This window comes from Lampetra fluviatilis, chromosome 3, assembly GCF_964198595.1.
Source record: "Lampetra fluviatilis chromosome 3, kcLamFluv1.1, whole genome shotgun sequence".
Lineage (NCBI taxonomy): Eukaryota > Metazoa > Chordata > Hyperoartia > Petromyzontiformes > Petromyzontidae > Lampetra > Lampetra fluviatilis.
The window spans coordinates 21,496,240-21,508,305 of NC_136277.1; the positions used below are offsets into that span (position 1 = coordinate 21,496,240).

Sequence of the window (12,066 nt, forward strand, 5' to 3'; positions counted from 1 at the left end):
CGCTGAGGTTGGTTTTGGCGTTCATGGGATCTCACAAATTACGTGAACGTGCGCGCAGGAACGCGCGCACACGTGCAAGCGCCCCGGGGAATGGCGTCTGCCACGCGTCGCAAGCGCAAGCCGCAGATAGCAGCACCATGCCCCATGATGATCTCTTTCTGGCTACTTTTCTCACTTAACTCCGTTTTTGGGCGCAAAAGTGTAAGCACCTGAACGCTGAATTTGGAAACCTGAAAGAAATCGCCTCCCCACCCCCTCAGCACCTTCATACACCTCCAGCCCAACCACCCACCCTCCAACCCCCAGTCAATGCTGGCAAAAGACACCCAGGGAAACGTTTGCTATATTTCATTATTAAGGTGTAAAGCCAGTAATGGGTCAAGGTCTTTCCATTTATTGTTTAATAAACAGGGGAGGGAGAGTACTTCTGGCAGTTTAGTTCACTTTTTTAAGTAAGTCAGCGTCTCCCTGCCCAAACAATGTCGGAGTGGCACTCATCTCGATTCAAGAGCCGCATGGCTCACAGGGCTTTACCTAATAAATGAACTGAACTGAAATCTCCACAAAAGGCGCCTTGAAGCGCCGGTGGAAATTCTACATTGCCATGACGGAGGCACAGTCCGTCGAGAGGACAGCCACCGCTGTAACATTCTACAGAGCGTTACTCATTGTAACAACCAATAGGAAATATGGGTCGAGTCGACTCGCTTGACTGGAAATTTCCAAATTGTGAATCAACATTTTGCACCGCAGCAGCACCGGAGCAGATCTGTAGGAGAAAAAATATCGATATTACATCGCTAAGGCTTGCATTGCAATGTGACCAACATATTATTCATCTCATGAAGCCTTTCACTTGCTGTAAGTGAAAAAAACCAAAGTGTCGCAATGATCATACGGAGTATGTGATGATACTCATCTGTTTTGGTGGGACAGAGCCAATGTGGGATTCTAAACCCCTACGACTGGATCCAATCGATCCATAGGACCACTAGTTGTGTATAGTGACGTGGTTAAAGCGCTGCGCCATGAATCCGGGAGATCTTTGTCTTAAACATATATACCACGGAAATGTTGAAAGACGCAAGATGGCACGCAAACTTTTGCCTGAGCACTATGTTGTAGTGAGAATGCTCACTGCGAATGTATGTATGTTGACCTCCTTTCGCACCATACATATCCAACCGTGCTAATCGAAGGTGCGGCTGAAGGACAACAATCTAAATATAAAAATCAGTTTTAAAGAAATGACCTCCTAGGAGTTCTTGTAAATGGCTCACCTGTACGATTCCTCCTGTGCTGAGGTTGTCGTCAAGGCCACGTGCTCATAAGGTCACAGCTCACAACATCCGCTTCCTGTCAAATACAAAATGCCCCACACTTTAGCAAGTGGTGGAGCTTGTGTGTTTTTACTCTCCCTTTGCACTCGCTTCCTTGAACGGCACACACACACACATCCTGACTGCAGGATTGACGGGGCAGGCTCCAGTTCAGTGCAATTGTACTGCGAACCGTGATCTGGTTAAAAGCGACTCCGTCTTACACAATGGAACCTGCAAATCGAACATCACCCTAGATTTAGGACATACCGGTCAAAAGAGAGGTGAAATCGCTTTGCGGAATGGATGAGCCAATGGTGCAGCGCTCATCGCATGTCCTGAACCAGTGGTGGAAATTCCACATTCCTAATGCAGGGGAAAGCCTCCCAATGTGATAACCACTGCTGACATCCAGAAAAGTAGAAGTCATTTTATCGGACCTGTGATGAGCACGGATGGCATTGTACGGTTCGAAAGAAGTTCAACATACGTATACACATTGACTGCGTGCTGCAGACAGTTTATGTGCTGAACCAGACAGTGACTGGGAATTAAACCACAACCATCCGATTGAGAGTCAAACCCCCCCAACCACAGGCGATTGCTACAACCACATGCCATGTCAACAGGCAAGCTCCTCGTAAACAGGTGCCACTTCCTTTTAGTATGCACGTAATGTTGAATTTCTTTCACACCGTTTGTAGCCAACCGTGCCAATCGGAGGTTCGAATTTATCTCTGGTCAGATTAGTATAAATTGTACATTGCATGGACACATATTGCCATATCTATAATAGGTAAAGGTATACGCCCTGTTCAAGCCACTTGTGGTAAAATAGCCTCTACTAGAGGGAGCTCTAGAAATCACCTACAGATGTGTCCTTCCCCCGCACCTTCAATTAGCGTGGTTGGCTACATACGTTGCGAAAGAAGCTTAACATACATACATATATTATATTTTGGCCTACTCTTCCATGCTGGCCAGGCATCTTGGAAGAGGTGGGAGTAACCACACTTTACCCAACCACAAGAAACTCACAGATTTAATCATTGTGGTGTTCCCATTTGTGCTGCTGGGTATACAGAGGAGGGGGATTTAAGAAACGTTCCCATTGTTTAAACTCTCGCGAGATTCAACTGATAACTTCTGGTTTGCAAAACCCACGTGCTCACCATCGCACCACGGCAGCATCCCATGTTTATTACTACACAGTCGTTGTCGCTAATTAAATTAATTAAAAGAGGTTCGGATATCACTCACTACTGACATTAGCAGTGGCTGGGATTCACAATCAGCTTTCTGGGGTCATAGTTCAGCGTGCTAACCAGTGTGTCTATAAACAATTCATTCGTATACACTGCAAGCGTAATATCCCATCTAATAGACATGATCTATGAAGCCATCAATAAGGATTAGGCTTGAAGTAGCTGGATGGATAATAGCATGATGGAGTACTGGACAAGTTCTTGGGTTCAAATCCGAGTGTCAGCCACCCACGATGAAACTGGCTTCTCAAGTGTTGACGTATATTTCTTGGTCTCGGCTCAACCACTAACTGACTGCAAAAAAACCCCACTGTGGCCAATTTGGTAATGAGGCATTCTCTACCTCTGATCACTGGCTTCCATCATTGGCAGCAGGGTCAGCTGTAAGATCACCTGCCACCGCGCCTCTACACTCCGTCATCCACCGCATCCGTCTTCGCTGCCGTCACCCAGCATGACAGCTCACGGTGGAACTCTCCCGCAGCAGCGCGACTCGCAACTCACAACCTCCTCCTCTCTAAACCAAGGACCAGGACCATCACTGCCAGGCGTCGTTTCTCCATGCCAACCCCCCGCCAGCCCCCCACCATCTGGAACGCCATCTCGCCGCACATTGGCGGCATTCAATCAACACCGACTTTTAAGGGCACATTCAAGGCCCCACCTCTCTTGCCTCGCATCCGAGCGACTCTGAGCTTTGCTCCGCACCTCAGTCACAGTCATTCATGTCCGTAAGATACCGTGTGCGTTAGAAATTGCATTCTTCTTATTATTACTACAATAAAATGTATCTTGATTGTCAAAGGACTATTTGAAAAGCATAACGATGCATCCCCGAAAGGGGCCTATTGCACCTGGTGGGGCCTGTAGAAGATATCATCTTCTGGACGCTATTCTCCAACACAAGGTGGTGGTCATTGCAAGAGTTCCAAATGCTAATTTGACGGTGTCCTGACATCGCGTGCTCCTCCCGTATGCTCCTCTTGTGAAGGAGCATAAACCATCACATGCACTCCGCTCATCCTCGCAGCGGTTTTTGGCTGCTGGCCATCGAACAAAAGACGGTCACCGTATCGTGCGCTCTCAGATGCGCTTCTGTGGCCATGTGGAATGCTCTTCCTTCTGATATTAGGAGGCGACTGGAGCTATGCACTTTTAAATCTAGATTGTTTAAATATATTCTTTGAAAGTGCTTGTGTTTAGTTTGTTGTCCTTCCCCTGAACCTCCGATTTAGCACGGTTGGCTACGTAAGGTGCGAAAGAAGTTCAACATAATACGTACACATGAACGGCATATTTGGAATGTAAAATATGGGGAAAAAACTCGACCGTTTTGGTCCAATCTTAGAAGCTAAGCAGGGCTGAGCTGGTGCTTGGATGGGCGACCACCATGTGCACAAGACCAGTGTAGTACGAGTAGAAAATAGAGGGCAGTGCAGAAAACCCGACTGTTGTTCTGCACTCCCTTCACATTGACCAGCGTGGTGAAGTACGGTAAAATGTCCCACATAGCCTGCAATGTGTGGGGAGGCCCTCAAACATCCGTGGATTGACAGAAAACAGGCTGTACATGTCGACATGTACATGCAGGGTTACAATAACGACATTTTACATCTCACGTTTTGAGCCAAACGTGCTTCCTCATTACATAACCTGCTACTTCCAGCAAGCTCAATACTGGCAGGTGTACGTACGCTTCCTTACGTCACTCAAACGCCGCCATCAACATGCAAAGTGGTAGGAAAAGTGCCCTCACCTCGAGCAAAGGATTACCCTGCCCTAAGCCGCTTATGCATCTCGGTGAGGCACACATGAGGCAAAGCATCCTCCTCCCTTCAGTGAGAACATTAATACAGCCCTGACTATTCCATTCTTGCGTGCAGCAATATATTCAGGAGCTAGGTGCCAATGTTAGACGCCTGTTAACCATGAGAGGGCTTCAACAGAGAGCTCGTGTTGTTTTGCTATACCTCCTTCATTCAAGCAGCGCATACTATGGTGGTTTACTATATGAACCGTAATTTTGTTTTCATGCCCACAGTCGCACTCTGTGGCTTGTCTTTCATGTTACATTCATGAAGGAGACGTGCGCCAGGGGTTGCACACGGGTTTTGATTCCTTACCCGTACCCAGCCGCACCAGGGTCGTAAACGGCTACCCGTACCCGACCGGGTACGGGTAGCCGGGTATCGGGTAGGGTACGGGTATCGGGTACCCGGTTGCGACCTCTGACGTGCGCATTAGCCCGCTGGTGCTCTGAAGAGGTTGATGGTTCCATCGTTGTCTTCAAGCAATGTAAAATCCAGGAGGGGGAAATGTTTGGGTCTTGAATGCGGTGTTTATTCTGGACTTTCATGTTGTAAAGTTTGACCGATACCATCTAACAATGAGTACAGTTTGTTGTAATATGTTGTCAAATTCACGTAAAGTCAAAGTGTTTCCCTCATCACACAAGTGCCAACCGGTGCTCATCTCCGCTGGTGGTCCTAAGACAGATAGTCATGGAAATGCCACATTCCCATGGCAAGAACCGGTCTTTCCTTTGGACAACCGCAACAAGTGGTACTTGATTATCATTCGCAAGGTTATGAATGGGGCTGAATTGATCCCTAGCCAGGCTTTGTCCTCACAACTATTCGGATTGTGAGTGGAGCACTCTCCCCAGCGTTGCCCATTCAGATGACGACATCTTTAAATATCGGGCATTGTAATAGCGGTGTTTATCACAACCATCCTTATTGGCCGTTTCACGAGACGTGATGATGGAAAACCAGCTTGTTGTGTCACGTGCCATCACCTCCAGCTCCCTGCAGCTTCAATCCACGTCGCTTGCTACACATACCCCGAATCACTCCTCTCAGCACTATCATGTAATCCCAGGAGTGTGGCTGTCATTCCTATTACTATTATTGGGTGGAACCCATGAAGGAGGGCTTTCTCTTATCCACCGCCAAAGGTACAACAACGCGACTCTATGCTGTAACCACCTCGCAGCATGGGGAATATTCCTTGGGAAAACGAAGGCTGTTAACAGTGGTCGCACTTTGGACAGACTAGCACCCACCGGGGAATGTGGAATTTCCACTGCCGACTCAATGACTGCGAACGGAGGCGAGTACGGCGAGGAAACTTGGTCGAGCTTGTTTTAACTCTTGCACGAGATGGCTGTCTGTTACACTCGTGGAAGCTACATTTGCACCTCTAATGAGTCCCTTTTTGAGTTGAGTACATGCCTACCAAGGAACGTTACTTTGCTGCAGAGGTTTGACGATGAGTTTCAGTTGTAAATCATTTTCATGGAGGCACTCTGCATGATCTCTGTACTGAGCTCCAGGTCTTCCCTTCAGTGGCAGGCGACTAAGCTCGCTAATTTAAAGCTTTAAATTAATTTGCAGCTGGCAGACTATATTTAAGAACGGTGTACCATGAGTCCCTACAGCTCCATCACTCCACAGGTGCCTAAATAATTAAAAAAAATATTTTTTACTATTCGCAGGCAATTAAAAAAAATCTACCACGCATTGAAACAAGGGGCTGCCTTCAACAATTGCTAGTGGGCATGGTTCCGTTGAGAGGGCACTTTAATTCCATATCTGTGTCAAGCTAACTCGTGCATCCACAAGGGCGAGGAGGGGCCCTCCTTGCCAGCAGCGGTGATGCATCATGGCCGGTAGCTTCCTTCAAAGCCATACGGCGTCTTTGAAGGCGTTCAGCCAGCAGACCTCCTGTGCCTTGTAAGAACGAGCACCGCTTACATCTTCCCGTGTCCTCATTTCATTAAAACGCCACCGAGGCTCCGATTTTTTCCAAGAGACCAATGTTGTACTTGAAATGCCCTCAAACCAATCCTCGCAGCAGCAGCATAGGGTCCATATTTTCATTACCCTGTGAGCCGATTCTTAAAAGTTATACATAGAACTTCTTAATGAGCCGATTTAATCAAAGGAAGCATTTTTAAACTATTACGCATGTACAGAACAGCGCGAATACATTTTATGTATGTAAAAAAATCCCCCCTTAAATAAAGTATTACATGGCTGAGAAGAGCGTATCTTGTAAGGAACTGATTAAAAAAAGACGACATTCTGATATAAATATTTGACAGCGTTGACAGTTCATTAATGTTGCAACAAATGCTAACCCACAGAACAGCGTATCTGATTGTTCATAACCAACTGTGACAGACGGATTTCATTTTTCAACATCTCCTCAGAAAGAAGCAATGTGGTTTTTTTTGGTCTCTGAAGCAGTCACAAAAATGTTTAACACGTAGGTTTTCACGACCAATATCATCCATAAGAGGATTTTTGGGTTAGATCGTGTAAATGTATAATGAACGAAACAGGGGGACTTCTTCACAAATCTGGCTGTCGCCTGATGAAGCTAGTTGTAATTACTGGCCAAACGTCGTACTCAGATTGTAAATGTTGTGGCTTGGCTCTCCAACACACCGGTGTGCTGTACTAGTGACGAATTGGCACGTTCTGTTTACGTGACAACCCTTACTAGTTGGCTGTGTCGGGTGGTGGTAGGTGTTAATGACACATTTATATATTTTAGCGATCTAACCCAAAAAAACCTCTATTATGCACAAAAATGTCACGGGCAAAATATCGAATGTTCAAGCATGTGGCCTTTGGTAGACCAAAGCATAGTTGTATCCGACATTGTAAATTAACCAATCTGGTATTTTGATGTATTCCTGTATAACAGCTTGGTAGTGTTGCAGAATGCTGGAAAACAATGTACCATGAAGAAGGCCCATTGCCCATAACGTCACCTGCTAACATATTTCCTTTTGAGGCAGCGCTATTGACGAACATGTGAAGTTTCTTTTGCCTGTGTTTGTACATCACTGCAAATGCAGTATCACCACGAATATTGCCACTGGTGCAAGCAACTCAACGCATTATTTTAAATAATCAAAAAATGCTTTGGCATCCGCTCTGCAAGTGGTTTAGTGCTCAGCGCTCCGCCACGCCTGGAGAGAACAACAGGTGATGGCTTGGCAGTGGCGTGAGCTGTAGAAGCCTGCCCATCAATTGGGCATCATTGTTGCTATAAATACGACTGTGGTTGATTGTCAAATTCTTAAGTGTAAATAGGTTGTATTCTCTATTAGCGTTTTTTCATGATGCGCAGAATAAATCCATTAAACTAGCCCACTGCAAATTACCTCTAAAAAGGGAGCAACACCTCTCACAAGAGAGATCATGTGACGACTTTGACTTTAGTTTTGAAGGAGCCGAGTGGCACATGTTGGCTATAGCATTCAACTCACCTAAGGGAGGTTACATGTTAAAAACCTGGTCACTGGTTGAGTCACCCTATTATGCCTAAAGGGTCATTAAAATAAGCACCACATTAACAACTGCCATCCTTGGGATAGACTGACACCTGTCATGGAAAGACGAATCTCCATCACAGGCTCAGGCCCACCACAGGAGATGAATGCTAGCACATTGCTTGTTGAAGCAAGCAGACATTTTGGCTTCAGGCATCACTTGTAGTTTGGAAGCGCTCCGAATTAGCGACGTACGTGACCAAAGTGGCACTTCGCTGCCCATTACGAACAAGAAACGTGTACTTTAGACAGGCACACGATATTTAAAATATGGCAACAGCAAAGACAACAATGATTACCCCCCCCCCCCCCAAAAAAAAAGCCTCTGATGGATCGGAGTTTAAAATTTCTTAAACATCTGCGTTATGACAACCGCAGACGGGGATGTAATTTTAACATTCATTGTGGCATCTATGAAGAGGCTGCCATGCACCCCCCGTCCCCCTCAGCACCCTCCTACATTAGAGCCACAACTCAAAATAGTGCAGCAGTGGGTCTATTTGCAGCTTCACACGGTAAGGCGATGGATGGCGAGTGGCCAATTCCAAGCCCGGGACAAAGGGCAGTTTCATAGCACATGCAGCGCTAGCAAATAAAGAGTTTCCGTATGAGGGACCTGCGCAGAATGATAATGAAAAATGAGCAACTCTCTCAGACACGAGGGTGGACAAAAATGCGAATGACATGACAACAATATTCATAGCCGCATGATACTTTTCCACGGGACATATATATCTACGACAGGATGGCCACACTCACTAGCTCGGGGTGTTTTTCCTGTTACTCTTGTTACTGTAATTCCCAATAGGTTTCCGTAGTTTGGATGCATCGGGTCTCAGCATTTCCAATGAATCATGAGAACTGGAAGCTTATCAAAGTTTGTCTTGGACGATTCATGATGGGGCTTTGCACAAAGATATTTTTGGGGGAGGGATTTTGGAATTGTTAAATATACATTTCAAAAAGCCAATACTTGTACTCCTTCAAAGGGCGTGGTGGCCTTGTACTCACAACCGCGAGCAGCCCTATGTAAAATCTGGAAACTCCACATTCCTACGGCAGAGACTAGCCACTGCACAAAAACAATAACTTTTGACTTCCCATGAATTGGCACCCATCCCATGGAGATGATCCCATAGAGATGACTCGTAAAGTAATCGCCAACCTTTGATTGTTACCAATGTGTCCACACTGTGTGAGCTCCCCATCGCAGTTAAAAAAACAATTGTGAGTTTTTACCTAACCGTCCGGTTGTATCTCCATTTTTTTTGTAAAGTGCTTTAGTTGCGGAAATGTAAAGGTCTAGTTATTAAATAAATAAGCACTACCCTGTGCTGGTGATGTAATTTTCTTGGAAGTGCAACTAAAGGTTGTTAATGTCATTTGGTGCCGAATTTAAAATAGACGACCTTGGAGTTAAGAAGCCCTATTGGGACACGTACACACAAAGACAAAGGTCCCCCGTATAGCCTTAACAGACTGGAGGAGCAAGTGCTGTTCGTGATCACCTATGAAGGTCGACACGGCGTATGCGGGAGTTGGTGGTCACCACCATGTCTGGCCGCCTTTGTCTCCCGAGTGATCGCACCAGGTATTTGTTTGAGGCTGAGTCGACCGAGAGAAGGAGGCCCAGGACCGGTTAGTATAATTATCACTGGTGTTTGGTGGTGAACGGGAATTGAACTCAGTTCACCAGGTTTGGAGCGCAGCGCGCTGCTATACTAGCAATATTTACGCACGCACACATACATGCGCACATGCGTAAAATATAACTAGGCTGATGTTGGATATATACCGCGATGGGGCACACCGAAAAGTATATTAAATTTTTAAAAATCCACAGCTTATAATGAAGCAATTATGTGACAATTTTAAATATATATATATTTCACATGCGTAAAAAAATATACTTTTCGATCATCAATACCTCAACCTCGCTGCTAAATGTGTAGCGTTACAGGGCAGACCCAGGGGGGGGGAGAGGTCAGTAACCCCGTATGATTCCTTATGCCCGCCTGTGGCACCGTTCGAAATGGAAGCCCATCGCGGCTTCATCCCTCACTGCATTTTTACTGAATATTGTATACATTGTGCGTGGGATTATCTATTCAATATCTTGCTTATGCGTGGCTATGCTGCGACTTAAACTTTTTCTCCATGCCTCAGGCATTGACATTGTATCCTAAGAATTTCATAATAGTGCCTTGGATGGTTTCTGTGATCCCTGGGTGTTAATAATTGAAGGGCAAACAAAATTAGGGATATCAGTCTAATTCTTGGAGCCTCAGCTGTTAACCCAAAGAATCCCATTGGTTATTTTTATTATTATTTGGTTCTTTCGGTTAAGTCACGTCTAAAGATAAAATAATAAATTAAATTAAATAATAGAATACGACGTTTCGATTGCAACACAAGCAATCATCATCAGGTATAATGAAATAGCGACATAAAATCTAACCAGAAAACTATAGACAGACATATTAGCAGACAGATATCACCAAGATACATAGCGAGAGCAACACAGGTAACAGAGAGGGGTGATCGTCTCTGTGTGGTGGCCTTAAATAGACAGAGGGGGGGGCAGAGGCAGAGAGAGGGAGGGGGGTTAGAGAAAAAATTAGCATATCAATGAGTGGTCAACAGACGTGGTGCTGCAAGTACGATGACACGGCAAGCAAGCCTGAAAATCAGGAGGACACACTAAAATTAAATAACCTAGTAAAATATCGAAATGTAATGTAATACAACACAGAGGGTCGGTCAACACACAATTAACGCATAGCCTGGATGATTACGTATTTCAAAGATTGCTAAGTTAGAATTTAAGTGTGAACATTCTAAAGAGGACACAGGCAGAGAAAACAAGTCGCCAGAGAGAGAGAAAAAAGATAAGCTTAAAACTTCCCCGTTTTCTCTGCCTGTGTCCTCTTTAGAATGTTCACACTTAAATTCTAACTTAGCAATCTTTGAAATACGTAATCAACCAGGCTATGCGTTAATTGTGTGTTGACCGACCCTCTGTGTTGTATTACATTATATTTCGATATTTTACTAGGTTATTTAATTTTAGTGTGTCCTTCTCCTGATTTTCAGGCTTGCTTGCCGTGTCATCGTACTTGCAGCACCACGTCTGTTGACCACTCATTGATATGCTAATTTTTTCTCTAACCCCCCTCCCTCTCTCTGCCTCCGCCCCCCCTCTGTCTATTTAAGGCCACCCCACAGAGACGATCACCCCTCTCTGTTACCTGTGTTGCTCTCGCTATGTATCTTGGTGATATCTGTCTGCTAATATGTCTGTCTATAGTTTTCTGGTTAGATTTTATGTCGCTATTTCATTATACCTGATGATGATTGCTTGTGTTGCAATCGAAACGTCGTATTCTATTATTTAATTTAATTTATTATTTTATCTTTAGACGTGACTTAACCGAAAGAACCAAATAATAATTCCTGCAGTCACGAAAGTTCTAAAATTAAGATTGAATCCCATTGGTGCCTTGTAATACAGTCCTATTGGTTCCTATATTTAAAATAAAAAGCAGGCACTACTTGTGCGTTCAACTGAAGACCTCTAACAGATATTCGTCCATGCCAAGCAATGGTACTTTACCGTGTCACCTGGTAAACACAATGGCTAAATAACGTGGTAATACAGATTGTTGGACAAGTCTTAAAGCTGATGAGATTACTACAGGTAAGATCCCAGTGATACCGTCTAATGGCTAAAATCTCAGTGTGTTACTTAGACCGTCGCTCAGCAAGCATCCGTCGATGATTGGGTGTGATAAAGTTCACCCGTTAAACACTAGCAAACGAGTCTAACACGTAGGCTTTCGCGACCAATATTATCCATAATATAGGTTTTTGGGTTCGATTGCGTAAATACATATTCATTTAGATTGCACAAATAGAAAAAAACATTATATTATATATATATTTAAGCGATCTAACCAAAAAACCTCTTGTGGACTTGAAAACGAGTCCAACAAAAGAGTGACCAGAACTGGGTGGGTTTGCGGAAACAAACGTGCGATTCTGTTCTGCGCTGTGACAGCTGAAAGGCAAATGCCTCGGGGCATCGTCGGCCTGGTGATAGGCAGGCTTAGTCTGGTATCGCCTGGCACCACTTCAAAAG

General features: G+C 44.8%; 1 protein-coding gene across 5 annotated transcripts in view; it reads right to left on the reverse strand.

The window, feature by feature from the left end:
* Nucleotides 1-12,066, reverse strand: part of LOC144954508 (talin-2-like) — a 230,513-nt gene that overhangs the window by 153,210 nt on the left and 65,237 nt on the right. For 4 of the 5 annotated variants that reach the window (XM_078884982.1, XM_078885003.1, XM_078884993.1 and 1 more), the window contains exon 2: nucleotides 1,281-1,356. The exons of the other annotated variant lie outside the window; for it this stretch is intronic. The gene's annotated coding sequence lies outside the window, so the exon portion shown is untranslated. The remainder of the gene's footprint in view (nucleotides 1-1,280; nucleotides 1,357-12,066) is intronic. 5 annotated transcript variants of the gene reach the window in all.